This window comes from Tamandua tetradactyla, chromosome 3, assembly GCF_023851605.1.
Source record: "Tamandua tetradactyla isolate mTamTet1 chromosome 3, mTamTet1.pri, whole genome shotgun sequence".
NCBI lineage: Eukaryota > Metazoa > Chordata > Mammalia > Pilosa > Myrmecophagidae > Tamandua > Tamandua tetradactyla.
In genome coordinates this window covers 181,363,150-181,385,948 of record NC_135329.1, presented here as the reverse complement: position 1 = coordinate 181,385,948, position 22,799 = coordinate 181,363,150, and the positions used below count along the sequence as shown (strand labels likewise).

At 36.0% G+C, this 22,799-nt stretch overlaps 1 protein-coding gene across 4 annotated transcripts in view; it reads left to right on the top strand.

Annotated features, from left to right (window-relative positions):
• Nucleotides 1-22,799, top strand: part of INO80D (INO80 complex subunit D) — a 106,447-nt gene that overhangs the window by 40,786 nt on the left and 42,862 nt on the right. The gene's annotated exons all lie outside the window — the stretch shown is intronic.

The window sequence follows — 22,799 nt, the reverse complement described above, 5'->3', positions numbered from 1 at the left end:
AGCTTTAATATTTTGCCCCATATTCTTTTCTCTTCATATACTTCATTTACTAATTCAACAGATTCATATTGAGACCTTATTATGCTGCAGCCATGACGTACTGTTTATTCTTACCTTAGGTGAAACTGAGATTCTCCACATCTGTATTTGTTAATCAACCTTCATGCAGGACTTCTGTCCTGCGTTTAAAAATACCTCTACAACATCTTAATTCCAGTTTCTCATTGTAACTACCTGTCATTTATTAAAGCTTGTGCTTAAATTTCATAGAAGGTGGTGAGCTATAAATAATTGGACCTAACCTATCCATTATTTCCTCAAAAGAAAATTTTGCCATTTAAATGTTTGTAAAGAAGGTTTGCCATTTAAAATTCTTCAGTGAGTTCATTGAAACTCTTGGAAGAATATCTGATAGCACAGTGGTCTCACTGCCATGTTCCTCTCCAGAGAATCTTTTCATGAGCTGTTTTGTTAAGTCAGGATTATACTTAAGGAAATTTTGAGAAAAAAGTCTGGCCTTGTTTTGATAGCTGTTTCTTTATTAGTTAAAATAGTTATAGATACACACATCAAGGTAGATCTCTCAGGCTTTACTGTGTTTCTCAGTAATAGAAATAAGTTGGTATCTTGAATGTATTATTAAGTAACAGTAATTATAGCTAGTAACTGCTTGCCTTTCATATTCCCTAGTGGTGTCTTTTGATAGAAAGAATTTTTCATTTTAATGAAGTACAATATCAGTCTTTTCCTTTATGGTGGCATATTTATGTCCTGTTCAAGAAGTCATTACCTACCCCAGGGTCATGAAGTTGTTCGCCTATATTATCTTCTAGAGACATTGTTTTACCCACGGTCTGTCTGGAATTTATTTTTGTGTATTTTTGTATGCATTTTTCTGTTTCTTTCCTCACCTGATAATTTTTCATTAGAAGTAAGATTTTTTTTTTTGAAATCCATATTTAAAATGTATTCCTGCAACAGAAGCCCAAAAAGGCTCTAGGAACATAAATTTTGTAGAGCTATACAACCAAAGTGGTTTTCTTAGACACAGCATGAAAAGATTCAAAACCCAAATTCTCTTAAATGCTTAATGTACTTGATTTATTCCTTCCTTCTAACTTCCACTGATTCAAATGTTTAGTATTGCATTTTATTGCACAAAGCAGTAAACAGGAATTTTGGGGAAGGGTATTTGTTTTTAAGTACCATAACTTCCCTTAAGCAGATTATTTGATTAGAGGTAAGATATTTTTAATGTCACCTGTTTTTAAGGTTTGGGATATTTTTGTATTCCTTTGAATATAACTGAACTCTGTTCAGGAATGCAGTTGTTACCTAGAAACTGTTTGAACCTTTATAGGCTTGTTTTAAGCGTTAAATGGGCCACAGCAGTCTTTATTTTTTTTTTTTATTTTTTTTTTTTTCCCAATCAAGGAGCTCCAAAGTACATGAGACAGACACAGCAGTCTTTAGTTAGGGCTAATTTTTCCCCGCAGCCGAGGTAAGCCCTTCTGAGTACTTTATCTAGTGCCCTGTGTATTGCAGATTTTTCTACTCTGGATGGTGGAAACACAAACTAATCCTGGCCCTGTTTGAGCTGCAGGAATTATTTGTCCTACTCTTTTCCTTCCTGGCAGTTCTTTCCTGGCCTCACATAGTTTCCACACACACATGCACTGATCAGTTCTCAGGTGAAGGAGGAGCCCTCTGCAGATCTTCTGAGCTCTCCTATCTGCGAACTTGTCTCTGTGTGCCTCTCTCCTCCCCAGTACTCTGCCCTGCTTATTCTCATCCTCTGGAGTTCCCTGAAATCTCAATTCCATCTCCTCCACTCAGGGAGACCTCTGGATTCTCTATTTCCTCTCCCTACACTGTGACCTAGAAATGCTTCTCATAGTAAACCAGGCAACTATGGGACTTCTCTTGTTTAATTCCTTTATCTCATGGTCCCACATGTCTGTTGTCAATGTCTGGAAAATGTTATTTCATATATTATGTCTAGTTCTTTAGCTGTTTAAGGCAATAATGTAAATCTGGTCCTTGTTTTTCATTCATGATCAGAAGCAGATATTATAGTATATTTTGATATCATGAATTATAACGCCTATCCCAAAGTTTTTCCTTCTGAAAATCCAGTTAGATATATTATATACTGTTTCCCTCTATCATCCATCTCTCTCATATTTTTTGTCTCTTTGTACTGTATTCAGTTATTTCCTTAAATTTGCTTAAATCCTTAAATAATTTATTAAATTTACTTCCTTAAATTCTTAAGTTATTCAAGGAAAGACTGTTATATCTACACATTGAATTTTCATTTTTGTTATTTTTTTATTTATACATTGAATTTTACATTAAGAATGTTTTAGCTATACATTGAATGTTAATTTTGATTGTATTTTTTATTTCCAGAATGTCTGTTTGATTGTTCTTCAGATCAGCTTACTATTTTTTCATATTTTTAATGAATAAACATTATTCTTTATTTCTTGACTATCTTAAACATACTCATTTTGTATTCTATGTTGATAGTTCCAGTATCTGAAATTAGCAGTGTCTTGTTTTTGCTAGCCCTTACTCTTGGTGCCTTTTTTCTATCGGTGTTTTATGAATTTTTTTTTTTATTCAAGCTTTTTAATTGTTAAAGCTTTAAGGATATGTTTCTGTCACAATTTTGTTAGCTGAGAAGAAAGTGGATTCCCCCAGAGACGACTTAATGTTTGCACTTAAAAGTCTGCAACCATTTTAAACTAAATTCTCAACTTGAAAAGTTTTTGCCCTCCAGGGTAGTGTGAACCTGACTAACTTTAAGCTGACTTGAGGGTTGGTTTGTAATTACTAACCCTTAGGGGAGATTCCCCCATTTTCTATTCATCACTAAGGTTTGAGACACCATAGTTTTCTCTGTATCCTTTTTTGGTATCCAAAAAAATGGTGGGGTGGCTTTATTTCTAGTTCAGCCTTTCACTGAGATTATATTCCTTTTGGATACTAGTTTTATGGGGTGATGGGTCTCCTGTTGGATTTTTCCACTTTAATGGGCCCTGGAACTTTGTCTTCTATCTTGTGAGTCCCAAAAGGCTGTGAAAATTGAAGCTCAAGTTTGTCAGGTTTAGAAAGTGCCCAAAGAAGAAAGCAAGTTTCGTTTAGTTTTATTCATTTAATGCTTATTTCCTGAGGTTTTTTCTATGTATCAAGCATTGTTCTCTGTTTTGAGAGAATACAACATGCCAAAATTCCTACCTTCATAAAGTTTACATTATTTTGGACTTTAGTGCTTACTTACCTTGTTAGGGAACCATCTTCATTTAGTTTTTGTCCCTCATTTTCCTGGCTTTTTCATTTCTCATGAATGTATTAGTATTTGTTTGGGTTTTATTTTTTATTTTTTATTTGTCTTATTTCTCTTATTTCTTTAATCTAGCATTTTACTTGTTTTTTTTGTAGGAAGGCTAGTACAAGTACCTGGTCTGCTATACTGTCAGCGACAGAAATTCACTTAACTTTTTAAATAAAAAAAGTAATCTGAACTTGTGTATAGTATTATAAAATATTGGAGTATCATTGTTATTTTCATTTTCATTATTATTAAGTCAATAAATGGCAGCTTTTTTTCATTGATTCATAGCATACCTAAGCCTACCTTCACAGTTTTAACTATTACTAAACATGTTTATAATTCAGTATGATCTCTTTTACAAGTATATTACCATGTTGTATTCTTAAGCTCTTACTCACATCTTCACCAAGAATGTCCATTTTTACAAAACATTTGACCACAGATGTTTTTACTTTATTTTTTAATCTTAATGACTTTTGAATAATTTTTTTTATATTCAACAAATCTTTATTTTGTGCTTAATATGTGAGGAGGAGGTTGAAAATGAATATAGTGCAATCCTCATATTTGAGGAATTTAAAATGTATGAAAAATTAAGTATACCAAATGGTAAAAGGAACTAACTTTTAAGAAAAGCGTAATCCTAGTAAGAACTGCTAGAATTTATTGAGGGCCTACTATATGCCAACAATTATTATAGGAATTTGAAAGTTTACTCTTTAAGCATCACAACTATTGTGTAATGGGCATTATTGGATCCACTTTAATGAAGATATTCTTGAAAAATAAAAAGATTAAACACTTATGGAGGTCACATACCTAAAACAATAGAGACAGGACTTAAGGACACATTTGTCTACAAACTTTAACAATTCGTAGTCTTTTATATCTATGTGTTTCATGTGCCAAGAAATAGAAAAGATTACAAATGTGAAATATTTATTGAAATGCTGAATTGACAGAAAATTTTTATTATAATTCTCTCACTCATTTCATTGGTTATCTGTCTATGAAGTTAACTCCTTAAAAAAATATCATAAAAACCTTGAGCTGTCACTATTGATTTAATTCTGATATATTTTAATCTTCAAGCATGATGGTTCATTTGCTGTTTTCGGTTGCTTAAATCTTTGAATACAAGAATTTACATTTAGTAGGCAATTACGGAGATGTAATTGAAGTAGGATGTATCTACTTCAATGGACAAACTGATTTTAGGTTTTTAAAAGGGCCATAAAATGAAGATTTTGCAAAGAATTGAATAATTCATTGGGCAGGTTAGACTTCAAATCTTAGAATCAGATTACAGGAAGAGACATAAGAAGTTATCCAGTGTAATACTTCAGTTTTAAAATAGAGAAAACTCAGGCCCAGAGTGATTATTTACCTAAAATTACATGTCATTAGTGATTAAGTTGGGACTTAAACATACCTGCTGATTTGTAGTGGAGTTTTCTTTCCACTATTCCTGTTTAAAATAGATATCAGTAAAAAATAATATCATATATAATAACACTACATATGTTCATTATCAGAGTTTTCCATTCTAATTTAAAAAAAATTGTATCCTGGTAGCATATATACAACCAAAAGTTCCCCTTTTAATCTCATTCAAATCTACAGTTCAGTGGTGTTAATTGCATTCAGAATGTTTTGCTACTGTCACCACCATCTATTACCAAAATTTTTCCATTACCCTTAATAGAAACTGTTTCGATTAAGCATTAAGTCCCTACCCCCACCCCAGCCCCTTATAATCTGTAATCTAGCTTCTGACTCCATGGATTTGGATTTTTAAATTAGTTCATATAAGTGAGATTATATAATATTTGTCCTTTTGTGTCTGGCTTACTTCACTCAACATGCTGTCTTCAAATTTCATCCATATTGTCACATGTATCAGATGTATCATTCCATTGTATGTATGTACTACATTTTGTTTATCTGTTACCTGTTGATAGTCACTTGGGTTGCTTTGTGTCTTAATACCTCCCTCATTATTGAATGTCAGTCTCATCAGATATAAAATTCTTTTTGGTAATTATTTCTTTCAGCACCTTGAATATTTCATCTCACTGCCTCTTGCTTCCATGAATTCTGATAAGAAATCAGAACTTAACCTTCTTAGGGTTTCCCTGTGCATAATACATTACTTTTCTCTTGCGGCTCTCAGAACTCTCTCCTTGTCCTTGGCATTCAGTAGTTTAACTATTATGTATCTGGTCATGCTTTTCTTCAAGTTTTTCCTGTGTGAGGTTCATTTTCATTGGTCTTCTTGAATGTACATATCCATATCTTTTATTAAATTTGGGAAGTATTCTGCCATTATTTCTTTGAATATTCCTTTTGCCCTCTTTCTTCTCTTCTGGGACTCCCACAATACATTTATTGGTATACTTGATGGTGTCCCACAGGTCTCTTGGGCTCTGTTTGCTTTTTAAAATTCTTTTTTCTTTCTGTTCCTCAACCTAAATCATTGTAATTGTTTTCTCTTCAGGATCACATATCTTTATTCTCTCAGCTCTAATCTGCTGTTGAAATCCTCTAGGGAATTTTTAATTTTACTTTTTGTGGTTTTCAATTTCTGTATTTCTGTTTGCCTCCTTTTTAAAATCTCTCTTTGAGATTTTCATATTTTCCATTCACCATTTTTCTGATAGCCTTTAATTCTTTCTCTGTGTTTCCTTTCTTTTTTTGAGCATATAAAAAATAATTTGGGTTTTATTTGTTTGTTTGTTTGTTTTTGTTTTTTCATGGGTAGGCACCAGGAATTGAACCCAGGTCTCCGGAATGGCAGGCGAGAAGTCTGCCTGCTAAGTCACTGTGGCCCGCCTGAAAATAATTTGTTTTTAAGTCTTTGTCTGCTGTGTCCAAAGTCTTATATTCTTTGTTGATAGTTTCTGAAGTTTTATACTGTTCCTTTGAACGGCCTATCATTTCCTGGTTCTTTGATGAATATTTTGTTGCACATTATCTATTTTAAAATTTTAATGTGTTAACTCTGATGTTTAGTCCCTGAGCTATCTGTTCCTTAAGTTTGCATGTAAGTAGTGATTTGATAGAGATTTCCGTGAGTATTGGAGCTAACAAAAACAAACAAACCAATACAAAAAGCACCTGTCACAGACGTTGCAAATTGGTTTTGTTGGCTGGTGCTCTCCTTCGGAGTTTAGCCCTCCTATCAAGAAGACCAGCCTAAGTCAAAAGTGTGAGGTCCTCTCCAATTTTCTGAGTCTGCATCTTGTCCTGGGCTTGTATTCTGGCCTTAGAAATTCCCAATTTACATGAATCCTGATGCCCCCTCTACTCCCTGTGAAATAGTCTGTTCCCTGTCCCACATGCTCTGTTTTATTTCTTAAAGACAGTATTTCCTTGCCCCAGGTGATTTGTTTCTTATATTGCTTTAGCTGATATAAACACTAATAGATGTTTATCTTTTTTTCATTATTTAGAGAACACTTTATTAGTTTCTGTAATCAAACCGGGTAGATAAGACCTTACTTTTTTTTTTTATGGTGTATGGCAGGGTCACATTTCATTATTTTTCCATGTGAATATCCTGTTATTGCAATATCCATTTGTTGAAATTTTTGTATTGTTTCTTTGCTTGTGTATTTGTTTTTTGGGGGAAGTTCATAGACTGGGAATTGAACCCAGGTCTCCTGTATGCGGGTGAGAATTCTACCACTGAACTACCCTTGTGCCCCCAGACCTTGCATATTTAATACAGTGTGTTAGCCCTGTACAAATGGAACAAATTAAGTTTGACATACATATCCAGTATGGCTGTTAATTTCTCTACAATACCAACTCAATATAGTACAACTGGGATACTTTTTCCAAAGTTGACAGCCCAGCTAAAGTTTCCAAAAATTCAAATATGTGTGTGTGTGTTTATTTATTAATTTATATTTATATTAAAAGACCAATAGCAATATGTTATGTGTCAATAGCGGCAGCAGATTTTCCAGGTCCTTCAGTCATCTGAACAAAATTATACAGACATCCAGCACACTCCATTAAAAAAAAAAAAAAGTTAAAAAACAAGAATTCCAGAAAATAGCAAGTTGCTGCTGTTAAGTTGAGCACCTTTCCGTGTGCCTTTTAGCCATTTGTATTTTTTCTTCTGAAAAGTGTCTATTTGTGTCTTTTGCCCATTTTCTAATTGGCTTTCTTTGTCTTTCTGTTGTTGAGTTGACGAATCTCTTTATATATACTGGATGAACCTTTTTCTGATATGTGGTTTCCAAATACTGTTTCCCATTGCATAGGCTCCTTTTTACTTTGCTGACAGGGTTCTTCGATGCATGAAAGTGTTTAATTTTGAGGGTATCCCATTTATCTATTTTTTTTTCAATGCTTGTGTTTGGGTATAACACATACCCAGAAAACTGCCACCTATTACATGGTTTATAAGATATCGCTCTACATTTTCTTCTAAAAGTTTTATGATATTAGCTGTAATGTCTAGGTCCTTGATCCATTTTGAATTAATTTTTGTATAGGGTGTGAGTTATGGATCCTCTTTCATCCTTTTACTTATGGATATCTAGTTCTCCAAACACCATTTATTGAAGAGCTGTTCTGTCCCAGATGGTTGGCTTGACTGTGTTATCAAACATCAGTTGTCCGTAGAAGAGAGGGTCTGCTTCTGAAACATTTAACTCAGTTTCACTGGTCAGTATATCTATGTTTATGCCAATGCCATGCTGTTTTGACCACTGGAGCTCTGTAATATGATTTAAAGTCAGGTAGTGTGAAACCTCCCACTTCATTTTTCTTTCTCAAGATATTTTTAGCTATTTGGGGCATCCTGCCCTTCTAAATACATTTGGTTATTGGTTTCTGTATTTCTGCAAAGTAAATTGTTGGGATTTTAATTGGTGTTGCATAGAATCTATAAATCAATTAGGATAGGGTTGACATCTTAACTACATTTCATCTTCCATTCAGTGAACACGGTATGCCCTTCCATTTATTTAAGCCTTCCATAATTTCTTTTAGCAATTTCTTGTGGTTTTCTGTGTATAGGTCTTTTGTATCTTTAGTTAAATATTTGATTTTGAGTATTTGATTCTTTTGGTTGCTATTATAAATGGAATATTTTTTTCTTGATTTCCAACTCAGATTTTTCATCACTAGTGTATAGAACACTAGTGATTTTGGGGCCTTGATCTTCTACCCTGCCACCTTGCTGTACTCATTTATTAACTCTAGTAGCTTTCCTATAGATTTTTCGGGATTTTTCAATGTAAAGTATCATGTCATTTGCAAACAGTGAGAGTTTTCTTCCTTTCTAATTTTGATTCCTTATATTTCTTTTTCTTGTCTAATTGCTTTGGCTAGAATTTCCAACACAATGTTGAATAACAATGGTGACAGTAGGCATTCTTGTCTTGTTCCTGATCTTAGAAGGAAAGCTTTCAGCCTTTCCCCATTGAGTAGGGTGTTAACTATAGTTTTTTCCATCTATTCCCTTTATCATGTTGAGAAAGTTCCCTTCTATTTTTATCCTTTGAAGTGTTTTTATCAAGAAAGGATGTTGAATTTTATCAGATGCCCTTTCTACATCAATTGAGATGATCATGTGGTTTTCTGCTTTGATTTGTTGATATGGTCTGTTAGTTTGCAAGCTTCCAGAATGTAATATACCAGAACTGGAAAAGTTTTTAAAAGGGGAATTTAGTAAGTTACAAGTTTACAGTTCTAAGGAAGTGAAAGTATCCAAGTTAAGGTACCAAAAGGAGGGTACCTTCACACAAGAGAGGCTGATGGGTCTAGAACACCACTGTGAATTTGCAAGTCATGTGGCTGGCATCTGCTGATCCCTTGCCTCTGGGCTCCATCGCTTTCAACATCTGTTCCTGTGGGTCTTCCTCACTTTGCTTCTCAAGGGCAGGCTTTCATCTCTTGGCTTCCCTTCATTCTCTCCAGGTTCTGGCTTGGTTAACATCTCATGGTGACGTCTGCTGGGCTCCAAGCATCTCAAAACATGTGTGTCTCACTTCTCCAAGGGTTGGCATCTGTGTCAGCTCCCTCTCCATCAGAGTCATTTTCTGGCTCTCTCCAAACCTCTTTCAAAGGATTCCAGTAAACTAATCAAGACCCACCTAGAATGGGTGGAGTCACATATCCATCTAATCAAAGGTCGAATCCACAATTGGGTGTGCCATAACTCAGTGGAATCGAAAGATTCAAACCTACAGTGTTGAATCAGATTAAAAGAAACAACTGTTCCAACAAGATTGAATCGAGATTAAAACATGGCTTTTCTGAGGTACATAATGCTTTCAAACCAGCACATATGGTGTATCACTTTAATTGATTTTCTTATGTTGAACCAGCCTTGCATAACTAGAATAAATCCCACTTGGTCATGGTATGTAGTTCTTTTAATTTGCTGCTGGATTTGATTTACAAGTATTTTTTTTGAGGATTTTTACATCTATATTCATTAAAGAGATTGCTCTGTAGTTTTCTTTTCTTGTAGTATCTTTTGTCTGCCTTTGGTATGGTGATGTTAGCTTCATGGAATGAGTTAGGTAGCTTTCCCTCCTCCTCAGTTTTTTTTTATTATTTTTATTTTTTTATTTTAACATTTGTTCCCCCTATTATTTATTTTTATTCCATATGTTCTACTCATCTGTTGACAAGGTACATAAAAGAAGCATCAGACACAAAGTTTTCACAATCACACAGTCACATTGTGAAAGCTTTATCATTATTCACTCATCATCAAGAAACATGGCTACTGGAACACAACTCTACATTTTCAGGCAATTTCCTCCAGCCTCTCCATTACATCTTGGTTAACAAGGTGATAGCTACTTAATGCGTAAGAATAACCTCCAGGATAACCTCTCGACTCTGTTTGGAATCTCTCAGCCATTGACACTTTGTCTCATTTCACTCTTCCCCCTTTTGGTCAAGAAGGTTTTCTCAATCCCTTGATGCTGAATCCCAGCTCATTCTGGGATTTCTGTCCCACGTTGCCAGGAAGATCCACACCCCTGGGAGTCATGTCCCATGCAGACAGGGGGAGGGCGGTGAGTTTGCTTGCTGTGTTGGCTGGAGAGAGAAGCCACATCTGAGCAACAAAAGAGGTTCTCTTGGGGTGACCCTCAGGCCTAATTTTAAGTAGGCTTGACCTATCCCCTGTGGGGTTAAGTTTCATATGAACAAACCCCAAGACTGGGGGCCCAGCCTATAGCTTTGGTTGCCCACACTGCTTGTGAGAATATCAAGAATTCAACTTGGGGAAGTTGAGTCTTCCCTCGTTCTCACCATTCCTCAAAGGGGACCTTTGCAAAGGGGACTTTCACTCATTGATCAAATCAATCTGGGATTCACTGGGGCATCTAGCTGGACGAACCAACAAAATCTCATGTCCTACCCAAGGTTCCATGTACTTATATTATTCAACCAGGCTATCTACATAAGTTATATTAGGAAATGCGCTAGTCAAAATACAAATCTTGTACCAAATAAACACTCTTTGCTCCAGTCTCACACATAAGTTGAAATTTTAAAATATTAATTACCATCTATTTTCAGCACCCTGCAGTAATGACATTCCTTTGTTCTTCCTCATGCAAAAGGATCTTCAAAATTTGTATATTTAGTCACCGTCATTATACACTCTAGACAATCCTAGATTATACCATCTCAGTCTTCGTCGTCCATCCTTCCTTCCGATCTCATCTGTGCCCCCAGCCCTACTCCCCCTATCATTCTCACACTCAGCCTCACTCAGTGTTTTAACATAGTTGTATTACAGTTAGGTAATGTTGTGCTGTCCATTTCTGAGGTTTTATATTCAGTCCTGTTGTACAATCTGCATCCCTCCAGCTCCAACTACCCAACATCTTACCCTATTTCTATCTCCCGATGGTCCCTGTTACCAATGAAATATTTCAAGTTTATTCACTAATGTCAGTTCATATCAGTGAGACCATACAGTATCTGTCCTTTTGTTCCTGGCTAATCACACTCAGCATAAAGTCCTTAAGGTCCATTCATGTTGCTACATGCCTCATAACTTTATTCTGTCTTACAGCTGCACAACATTCCATCTTATGTAAATGCCAGTTTGTTTAGCCAACCGTATATTGATGGACATTTTGGCTGCTTCCATCTCTTGGTAATTGTAAATAATGCTGCTATAAAATTGGTGTGTAAATGTCCATTTGTGTCCTTGCCCTCATGTCCTTTGAGTAGAGACAGCATATAGATGGGTCCTGTTTTTTAATCCATTCTGCCAGAGTATGTCTTTTATTGCTGAGTTTAATCCATTAACATTCACTGTTATTACTGCATGTGTAGTACTTTCTTCTACTATTTTGCCTTCTGGATTTTATATGTCATATCTAATTTTCCTTCTTTTTACCTTTACTCATAGTCTTCCTTTCTACACTGTTCTCCACACCTCTCTTCTGTCTTCATATCTGTCTCTAGTGCTCCCTTTAGTATTTCTTGCAGAGCTGGTCTCTTGGTCACAAATTCTCTGAGTTTTTTTTTTTGAAAATGTTTTAATTTCTCCCTCATTTTTGAAAGACAATTTTTCTGGATATAGAATTCTTGGCAGTTTTTCTCTTTTAATAATTTAAATATATCAGCCCACTGTCTTCTTGCCTCCATGGTTTCTGCTGAGAGATCTGTGCATAGTCTTATTGGGCTTCCCTTGTATGTGATGGGCTGCTTTCAAGATCCTCTCTTTCTCTTTGACCTCTGACATTCTGATTAGGAAATGTCTTGGAGTATGTCTGTTTGGAGCTATTCTTTTTGGGGTATGCTGCACTTCTTGGATCTGTAATTTTAAGTCTTTCATAAGAGTTGGGAAATTTTCAGTGATAATTTCCTCCATTAGTTTTTCTCCTCCTTTTCCCTTCTCTTATCCCTCTGGGATACCCACAGCACGTATATTCACGCGCTTCATATTGTCTTTCAATTCCCTGAGTCCCTGCTCATATTTTTACATTTTTTTCCCTATATTTTCTTTTTCTTGTCGGATTTCAGATGTTCCATCCTCCAGTTCACTAATCCTATGTTCTGTCTCTCAAAATCTACTATTGTAGGTTTCCATTGTTTTTCTCATCTCTTCTACCTTGTCTTTCATTCCCATGAGTTCTGTGATTTGTTTTTTCAGACTTTCCATTTCTTCTTTTTGTTCATTCCTTGCCTTCTTCATATCCTCCCTCAATTCATTGATTTGGTTTTTGATGAGGTTCTCCATGTCTGTTCGTATATTCTGAATTAATTGTTTCAGCTCCTGTATATCATTTGAAGTGTTGGTTTGTTCCTTTGACTGGGCCATATCTTCAATTTTCCTAGTGTGATTTGTTATTTTTTGCTGGCATCTAGGCATTTAATTACCTTAATTAGTTTATTCTGGAGATTGCTTGCACTTCTTTTACCTAGGGTTTTCTTGCTGGATGAATTTGTTGTCTATCTGTTCTTTGACATTCAGTTCAGCTTTATCTGGACCTCTAGCTTAAGTTTTGTTTAACAGAGGAGAATTTTTCAGTTCTTGTTTTCTTGTTTCTTGCCCTGCTTGTATGGTACCTTTTCCCCCCACCCTTAGGAGGGTCTATTTAGATATTATAGACCTCAGCCGGGTTTTCCCAGTTCAAACTGGCCTCCTATCAGGTGGAAAGAGTCACCTGCATTGGTTTTCCTTAAGGGTGAGACTCAGTAGGTTGAAAGACTTTCCTGTGAAGTCTCTGGACTCTGTTTTTCTTATCCTGCCCAGTATGTGGCACTCGCCTGCCTGCAGGTCCCACCAGCGTAAGATGATGTGGTACCTTTAACTTTGGCAGACTCTCCCTGCTGGGGGCTTGGTGGAGACAGAAGAGAGGTTGTAGACTGGTTTTAATGGCTTCAAATTACCAAGCCCTGGTGTCTGAATTCCTTGAGGGAGGGATTCCACCTGAGTTGGGCTTCATCCCTCCCCTGGGGAAGGCACAGGCTCCAGACAAGCCCCCAAAAGAGCTCACTTCTGCCTATGCCTGGGGTTGTTGCAGCCTGAGAAGTCCTGCCGCTATATCCAAAGGCAGTCAAGCCTTTGTAGAAACACAGCCACAAAAACCTCTGTTTGCTTCTTTCTTCCCCCCTTTTTCCATCAGCCCTGCCCCCTTGACGCCGGGGCAAAAATGAGCAATCTCGGCTTTGACCAGGATCCCCTGAGCTGGGGGCCTATTTTTAGTAGTCAGAATTTGTTAATTAATTCCACAATTGGCATTTGATTGTGCTCAGTCCCTGCTGCTGGTAAAATCTCTTTCCTTTCCCCTCTGGGAACCAGCCTGTAGGGGGAGGGGCGCCAGATGCTGCGGCTTGGGGAACTCATGGTTCTGTGGGGGCTTGCAGCCAGTCCAGCTGGTCCAATCTGGAGTAGGCTGTGTGTCTGGTCACTGACGTGGCCCCAGGAGCTGTTCTGTACTGTTTCTGGTTATTTAGTAGTTGTTTTGGAGGACGAACTAAAATGCGCTCTTCAGTTTTTTTGAAGAGATTGAACAGGATTGGTACCAATTCTTCCTTGAATGCTTGGTAGAATTCACATGTAAAGCCATCTGGTCCTGGCTTGGGAGTTTCTTGATAATTGATTTGATCTCTTGTGATTGGTTTCTTGAGGCCATCTATTTCTTCTCAAGTTAGTGTTGGTTGTTGATGCCTTTCTAGGAAATTATCCATTTCATCTATGTTGTCTAGTTAATTAGCATATAGTTGTTAATAGTGTCCTCTCATTACTTCCTTTATTTTTGCTGGGTCAGTAGCTATATCCCCTCTTCCATTTCTGATTTTATTTATTTACACCCTCTCTCTTTTTTTATTTATTTATTTATTTATTTATTTATTGTCATCTAGCTAAGGGTCCATCTATTTTATTCATTTTCTCAAAGAACCAACTTCTGGTTTTATTGATTTTCTCAATTGTTTTCATATTCTCAACTTTATTTATTTCTGCTCTAACCATCAATATTTCTTTCCTTTTTTTAGCTTTGGGGTTAGTTTGCTGTTCTTTTTCTAGTTCTTTCAAATAAACAGCTAATTCCTTGATTTATGCTCTTTCTTCTTTTTAAATATAGGCATATTGCCTTAAGGCAATAAATTTCCCTTTCAACACTGCCTTTGCTGCATTCCGTAAGTTTTGATATGTTGTGTTATCATTTTCATTTGCCTTGAGATATTTACTGCTTTATTGTGTGATTTCTTTGATCTACTGGTTGTTTAAGAGTGTGTTATTTACCATTAATACATAGAACCTTGAATAGGGCATGAATTTTGTTGATTTATCCAGGTTAGTGTGATGCCCTGATAAATCCCAGAGTGATTTGAATAGTAAATAAAGAAGTACTTACAAAGTCCCCATGGGGGAATGGGGAGAAAGGGGGAAAAATTCAACTTCTGCATTTGAAGACTTCATGATACTCTCACAAGCAGTGGAGACAACCAAATCAATAGGCCGAGCCTTTGATCTTGGGTTCACCCCTATGAAACTTACCCTGCAAAGGATAGGCTGAGCCTACTTAAAATTAGGCCTAAGAGTCACCCCTAGAGAACCTCCTTTGTTGCTCAGATGTGGCCTCTCTCTCTCTCTAAGCCAACACGGCAAGCAAACTCACTGTCCCACCCCGTACTTGGGACATGACTCCCAGGGGTGTCAATCTCCCTGGCAATGTGGGACAGAAATCCTGGGGTGATCTGGGACTCAGTATCGAGGGATTGAGAAAACCTTCTCAACCAAAAGGCAGAAAAGCGGAATGAGACAAAATAAAGTGTCAGTGGCTGAAAGATTTCAAATAGAGTCAAGAGGTTATCCTTGAAGTTATTCTTACACATTATATAGATAGCCCCTTTTAGGTTTATGGTATATTAGAGCAGCTAGAGGGAAGTACCTGAAACTGTAGAGCTGTTTTCCAGTAGCTGTGTTTCCTGAAGATGATTTTATAATTATATAGCTTTTATAATGTGACTGTGTGATTGTGGGTGAAAAAAGTGTGTTGTTTAGGCTCCACATGTTTGTGAATTTTCTGGCCCTCTGTTATTGATTTCCAGCTTCATTCCATTATGATCTAAGAAAGTGTTTTGTATAATTTCAGTCTTTTTAAATTTATTGAGACTTGTTTCGCGACCTAGCATATGGTCTGTCCTTAAGAATGATCCATGAACACTTGAGAAAAACATGTATCCTGCTATTGTGGGGTGTAATGTTTTGTAAATATCTGTTAAGTCTGGTTCGTGTATCACGTTTCCTGGTTGATCCTCTGTCTAGATGGTCTATGCATTGAGAAGAGCAGGGAATGAAGTCTCCAACTATTATGGAAGAGGCATCTACTTCTCCCTTCAGTGTTGTCAGTGATTGCCTCATGTATTTTGGAGCACTCTGGCTCTGTGCATAAATATTTATGATTGTTATGTCTTTTTGTTGAATTGTTCCTTTTATTAATGCATACCATCCTTCTTTGTCTCTGTTAATTGTTTTACATTTGAAATCTAATTTGTTGCATATTAATATAGCTACTCCTGTTCTTTTCTGGTTGTTGTTTGCATGAAATATCTTTTTCCAACCTTTTACTTTCAACCTATTTTTGTCCTTGAGTCTAAAATGAGTCTCCTGTAGACAGCAGATAGATGGGTCCTGTTTTTAATCCAGTCTGTTAGTCTATGTCTTTGATTGGGGAGTTTAAACTATTAACATTTAATGTTATTACTGTAAAGACAGTACTGTCTTCTACCATTTTGTTTTCTGAATTTTATATGTCATAACTAATTTCTTTTTCTCTTTTTACCTTTACTGATAGTCTTCATTTCTACACTCTTCTCCAGGCCTCTCTCTCTCCTGCCTTTTCCTATCTGCCTGTCATGCTCCTTTTAATATTTCTTTTAGAGCTGGTCTCTTAGTCACAGACTCTTTCAGTGATCATTAATCTGAAAATATTTTTATCTCCCTTTCATTTTTTAAAAATTCAGAATGGAAAAGTTTTATTTATCAGATAATAAAAATGGGTTATAATACAGATAGAAATTGTAGGAGGATACAGGACTCAAACTAGAAGATCAAAATCCTTCTTTTTTTGTATTAACATGTATACACATAAAATTTCCCATTTTAATCCCTTTTAAACCCACAATACAGTGGCATTAATTGCATTCACAATGCTATGCTACCTACCATCAACACCATCCATTTCTAAAGCTTTTCCATTACCCCAGAAATTCTGCACCTGTTAAATACCAATTCCCCATTTCCCCTCCCCCTGTCCATAGTAACGTGCAATCTACTTCTCATTTCTATGAATTTACATATTCTAATTATTTCATATAAATGAGAACATGTAATATTGGATGTTTTATGTCTGGCTTATTTCATTCAACACAATATCTTCAAGATTCATCTATCTCCCTCATTTTTGGACAGTTTTGCTGGATATGGAATTCTTGGTTGGCAGTTTTTCACTTTTAAATCTTAAATATACCATACCACTGCCTTCTCGCCTCCATGATTTCTGCTGAGAAATTCACACATAGTCTTATTGAAATTCTGTTGTATGTGATAGATTGCTTTTCTCTTGCTGCTTTCAAAATTTTCTCTTTGTCTTTGAGATTTGACAGTCTGATTAGTAAGTGTTTTGGAGTATGTCTGTTTGGATCTGTTTTGTTTGGGGTATGCTATACTTCTTGGATCAGTGATTTTATGTCCTTCATAAGAGATGTTAAATTTTCAGGAATTATTTCCTGCATTAGTCTTTCTCCTCCTTTTCCCCTCTCTTCTCCTTCTGGGACATCCACAGCATGTATATTCTTGTGCTTCATGTTGTCATTCAGTTCTGTGAAACCCTGCTCCTATTTTTCCATTCTTTTCCCTATATTTTATTTTGTGTGTTGGATTTTCCACATCCAGTCCTCTAGTTTATTCATCATTTCTTCTGCCTCTTCAAATCTGTTGTTGTAGGTTTCCATAGTTTTTTTTTTTCAATCTCTTCTGTTGTGCCTTTCATTCCCATAAGTTCTGTGATTTGTTTTTTCAAACTCGCAAGTTCTTTTTGTTCACCCAGTGTCTTCTTTATATCTTCCTTCAACTTGTTGTTTTGATTCTTGATGAGATTTTGCATATTTCTTCAAACATCCTGAATTAGTTGTTTGAACTCCTGTATCTCATTTGAAGTGTTGGTTTGTTCCTTTGGGCCATATCTTCAATTTTTCTAGTATGACTTGTTATTTTTTGCTGGCGTCTAAGCATTTGATTTCTTTAATTAGTTTATTCTGTAATTTTTTTTTCACTGTTTTACCTAGGGTTTTCTTGCTGGATGGCTTTATTCTGTCTGTTCTTTGACATTCAGTTCAACTTATTCTAGACCTCTAGCATAGATTCTGTTTAACTGATTAGAATTTTTCAGTTCTTCTTTTTCTGTTTCTTGCCCTGCCTTTTTTTTTTTTTTTTTTTTTTTTTTTTGACAAAGGTCTCCTCAGATATTATAGACCCCAGTCAGATTTTCCCACACCAGACAGGCCTGCTTCTCAGGAGGAAAGAGTAACCAGCATCAGTTTTCATGAGGGTGAGACCCAGCAGGTTGTCAGACTTTCCTTTGAAGCCTCTAGACCCTGTGCTTTTCCTTTTCTGCCAGGCATGTGACACTTGTCTGTCTGCAGCTTCCCACCAGCTAAAGTTGATGTGGTGCCTTTAATTTCAGTAGACTCCCCCTGCCAGGGGCATGACTGTGACAGAGGTGAGGTAGTAAGATGGCTTTGATTCCTTCTGTTTTCCAGTCCCTGGGGCCTGAATTCCTTAAAGGAGGGATTCCACTTGAGCTGTCCCCACCCCCCTTTTTCTTGGGGGAAATACACCCTTTAGGGAATTAACCCTTTTCACTTGACTAGTAGGAACAGAAAGTTACTTTGTCTCTCAGACAAGCTTAATTCTGCATTTGTCGGAGGCAGTGCTTGTGCCTGAGAGTGCTGTCAGTTTTATCTAATGAGCTGTTTTTGTAGTAGAGAAAAACAAAAAAGCTTTTTCAGAGCCAGACCCCCACTCCTCAGGTTTGTCAGTCAAGAAGTTGAGTTGGTACAGTGCCTCTGTGTATCTCTAGGCTCTATATGTTTCCTCTTCTTGGGGTCCAGTATTTTGTAGGTGTTTGTTTGTGTTCTGTCAGCACTATCCCCTCTCTGCAGGAGGAAAAACTCCTAGTTCCTTTAATGCTTATTTCAGGTTTATCTGTGCTGGAGGCCTGTTTACGGTAGTCAAAATTTGTTAATTCTGCAATTGGAGCTTGGTTGAGTTAAGCCCTTGCTACCAGTAAAGTCTGTTTCCTTTACCATCAGGGAACCAGGCTGCCATGCCTGTGGGGAAGGGGCACTGGCCTCTGCAGTTTGGGGGACTTACAGTTCTGTGTGGAATCTCAGCTGTTCCACCTTACCCAGACTGCTGTATGCTATGTGTATGGTCACTGATATTCCCCCAGCAGTCCTGTACCATTCCTGGCTATTTACTAGCTGCTCTAGAGGACAAACTAAATTTTTTAAAACTATTTTTAGTTGGTGAAATCTGAAGTAGTTCTTAAGTGTATACCCATTAAAATGGTGAAGAAATTCCCTTCTAGTCCTATTTTGTTGTATATTTTTATCAAGAAACTATCTTAAATTTTGTCTAATACTTTTTCTGTGTGCATTAAGATGATCATGTGGTTTTGTTCTTTTTTCTATTAGTATGGTGTATTATAATGACCAATTTTCATATGTTGAATTAAGCCTGCATTCCTGGCATAAATCCCACTTAGTCATGATACATAATCCCTTTTTATTTGCTTCTGGATTCAGTTGGCTAGTATTTTGTTGAAGATTCTTATATCTAATTCAGTCTGTAGTTTTCTTTTGTTGTGATGCCTTTGTCAGATTTTGGTATCATGGTAATACTGGCCTCATGGATCAAGTTGGGAAATGTTCCTCCTCCTCTTCTTCATATTTTTCTTTGGAAGGGCTTGTGAAGAACTAGTGTTAATTCATCTTTAAAAGTTTGTTATAGGGCAGTGCACTGGTGGCTCAGTGGCAAAATTCTTGCCTCCTGTGCTAGAGACCCAGGTTCAATTCCCAGAGCCTGTCCATGAAAAATAGTTTGGTATAATCCACCTAACACCATCTAATTCTGGGCTTCTTCTTTTACTGTGTGGGAAGTTTCTTGATTACTAATTCAATCACTTTACTCATTATAGGTCTCTTCAGATTTTGTGTTCCTTCTGGAATTAGTTATGGGAGCCTGTGTCTCTATAGGAAATTAGCAACTTCATCTGTATTATTTATTTGTTGTCATACCATTTTTCATCACATTCTCTTATAAACCTTTTTATTTCTGTAATGTAGAAAATAATGTCTCTTCTTTTGGTTTTGATAATTTGAGTCTTCTCTGTTTTTTCCTGTATCAGTCTAGTTTAAAAGGTTATAACTAATTTCTGATCTTATGAATTTTCTCTATTATAGTTTTTCTGTTCTTTTTTCATTTATTTCTGCTCCTGTCTTTATTATTTCCTTTCATCTGCTTTTTTATGGGTGTTTAATTTTCTCATCTTTCTTCAGTTTAATAAGGGAGAATGTTATGTTATTGATTTGGGATCTTTCTTCTTATATAACATAGATAATTACAGACATAAATATCCTTTTAAGCATGGCTTTACCTTTGTCAATAGGTTTTGGAGTGTTTTTCATTTTCATTGGTCTTAGGGTATTTTCTAATTTCTCTTGTGATTTATGTTTTGAGCCAGTGATTATTTAGAACTGTTGTTAATTTTTTCACTTATGAATTTCCCAGATTTCCTTCTCATGTTGATTTCATTCCATTGTGGATGAAGAATTTACTTTGTATCCTCTCAATCCCTGCCTTTTATATTATGACTTAAAACATGGTCTAACCTGGAGAATATTCCATTACACTTGAGAAGAGTTATATTTTGCTATAGTTGAGTGGATTGTTTTATCAATATCTATTTGACCTAGTTGGTTTATAGTGGTCAAGTCTTTTCTTCCCTTTTTAGCTTTCCTTAATTTTTCTATCCATTACTGAAATTAGGTATTGTGTCCTATAACTATTATTGTTGAATTGTCTATCTTTTTCCCTTGAATTCTTTGGTTTTTGCTCCATGTATTTTTGGTGCTCCATTGTTAGGTGCATATAGGTTGTTGTTTTCTTTTACAATTTATTTATTTGTTTTTATTAGAGATGTTGTAGTGGTATACAGAAAAATCATGCAGAGAATACAGAGTTCTCATATAACCTCACCCCTGTTATTAACACCTTACAGTAGTGTGGTGTATTTGTTACTACTGATGAAATATTATTATTATTATTATTATACTATTAACTGTAGTCAATGTTTTACATTATATTAGGGGTTCACTATCCTATGGTTGCTTTTTTAAAAAGTTTTATTCTAGTAACATATATAATATCTAAAATTTGCCTATTAACCACATTCAAATACATAATTCAGTTCTGTTAATTATGTTCACAGTATTGTGCTACCATCACCACCATCTATTACCAAAGTTTTCCCATCACCCCTGTGGTGGTTTGAAACAGTTTATACCACAGATGAACATATTCTTAAAGCTAATTCATTCCTGTGGGTGTAAACCCATTGTAAGTAGGACCTTTTGATAAGGCTGTTCAGCTGAAGTGTGACCCACCTCAATCAGGATAGATTTTAATCCTGTTACTGGAATCCTTTATAAACACAGTGAATACAGAGAAAGCAGAAGAAAACCATGGATGCAAGATGTTGAAATGAATGAAACTCAGAAGAGAAGTGAGAAACCAGCAGACACCACAATGTGTCTTGCCATGTGACAGAGGAACCAAAGATTAGCAGCTGGTTTTTGGGAAAGAAGCATCACCTTGATGGTGCCTTGGTTTGGACATCTTCCTGGCCTCAAAACCATGAGTATATACATTTCCATTATTTAGGCCAAACCGTTGCATGGTTTTTGCTTCAAGCAGTCTAGGAAACTAAAACTACCCCAAGTAGAACACTTTACCATTTAAGCATTAACACCCCATTCCCTACCACCACTCCAGTCCCTGGTAATCTATAATCTAGTTTCTGACTGTACGAATTTGCTTATTTTAATGATCTCATGTAAGTAAGATCATATGATATTTATCCTTTCATGTCTGGCTTATTTCACTTAAACATAATGTCTTCAAGGTTTATCCATGTTGTCCCATATATCAGAACTTTCTTTTTACAACTAAGTTATATTCCATCATATGTATATACCACATTTTATTTATTCATTCATATGTTAATGGATGCTTGGATTGCACCATCTTTTGACAATTGTGAATAATGCCACTAGGAATAGCAGTGTGCAAATATCTTCTCGAGTTGCTGCTTTCAATTCTTTTGGGTAATTCTATACTTAACTTTCTGAGGGAACCCCCCCAATTCTTTTCTGCAGTGGCTGCATCATTTTATATTCATCAACAATGACTAAGTGTTCTTATTTCTCCACATCTTTTCTGACATTTGTAATTAATTGTCCTTTTTCTTTTCTTTTTCTTTTTTTTTTTTTTTTTTTGCATGAGCACGCACCAGGAATCGAACCTGGGTCTCTGGCATGACAAGTGAGAAATCCTTTTTCTTTTTTAATAGTAGACATTCTAGTGGGTATGAAAGGTACCTCATTGTGTTTTGGTTTGCTTTTAATGTTTTTTTAATTGTGAAAAATAACATATCTACAAAAAAGCAATAAATTTCCAAATACATTCCAACAAGTAGCTGTACAACAGATTACAAAGTTTGGTATGGATTACAGTTCCATGATTTTTCATTTTTTCTTCTAGTTGCTCCAAGACACTGGAGACCAAAAGAAATATCAATATTTTGATTTAGCAGTCATCTTCATTGGTTAAATTTTATCTTCTCTATTATACTTTTCCTTTTCTTTTTTTTCTTTTTTTTTTGTGAAAAATGACATATATACAAAAAACAATAAATTTCAAAGTACATTGCAATAATTGATTGTAGAACATATTTCAGAGTTTGGTATGGGTTACAATTCCACTACCTTAGTGTTCTAGTTTGTTAGCTAAACAGACCAGAAACAGACCAGAAACAGAATGGCTTTTAGCAAGGGAAATTTAATAAGTTGCAAATTTACAGTTTTAAGGCTGAGAAAATGTCCCAATTAAAACAAGTCTATAGAAATGTCCAATCTAAGGCAACCAGGGAAAGATACCTTGGTTCAAGAAGGCCGATGAAGTTCAGGGCTTCTCTCTCCACTGGAAGGGCACATAGCCGACACTCTGCTAGCTTTCTCTCTTGGCTTCCAGTTTCATGGAACTCCCCCGGAGGCATTTTCCTTCTTCATCTCCAAAGGTCGCTGGCTCCTGCACTCTCTGCTTCATGGTGCTGCAGCATTGTCCGCTCTCTCTGAATCTCTCCTTCTCCAAAATGTTTCCTCTTTTATAGGACTC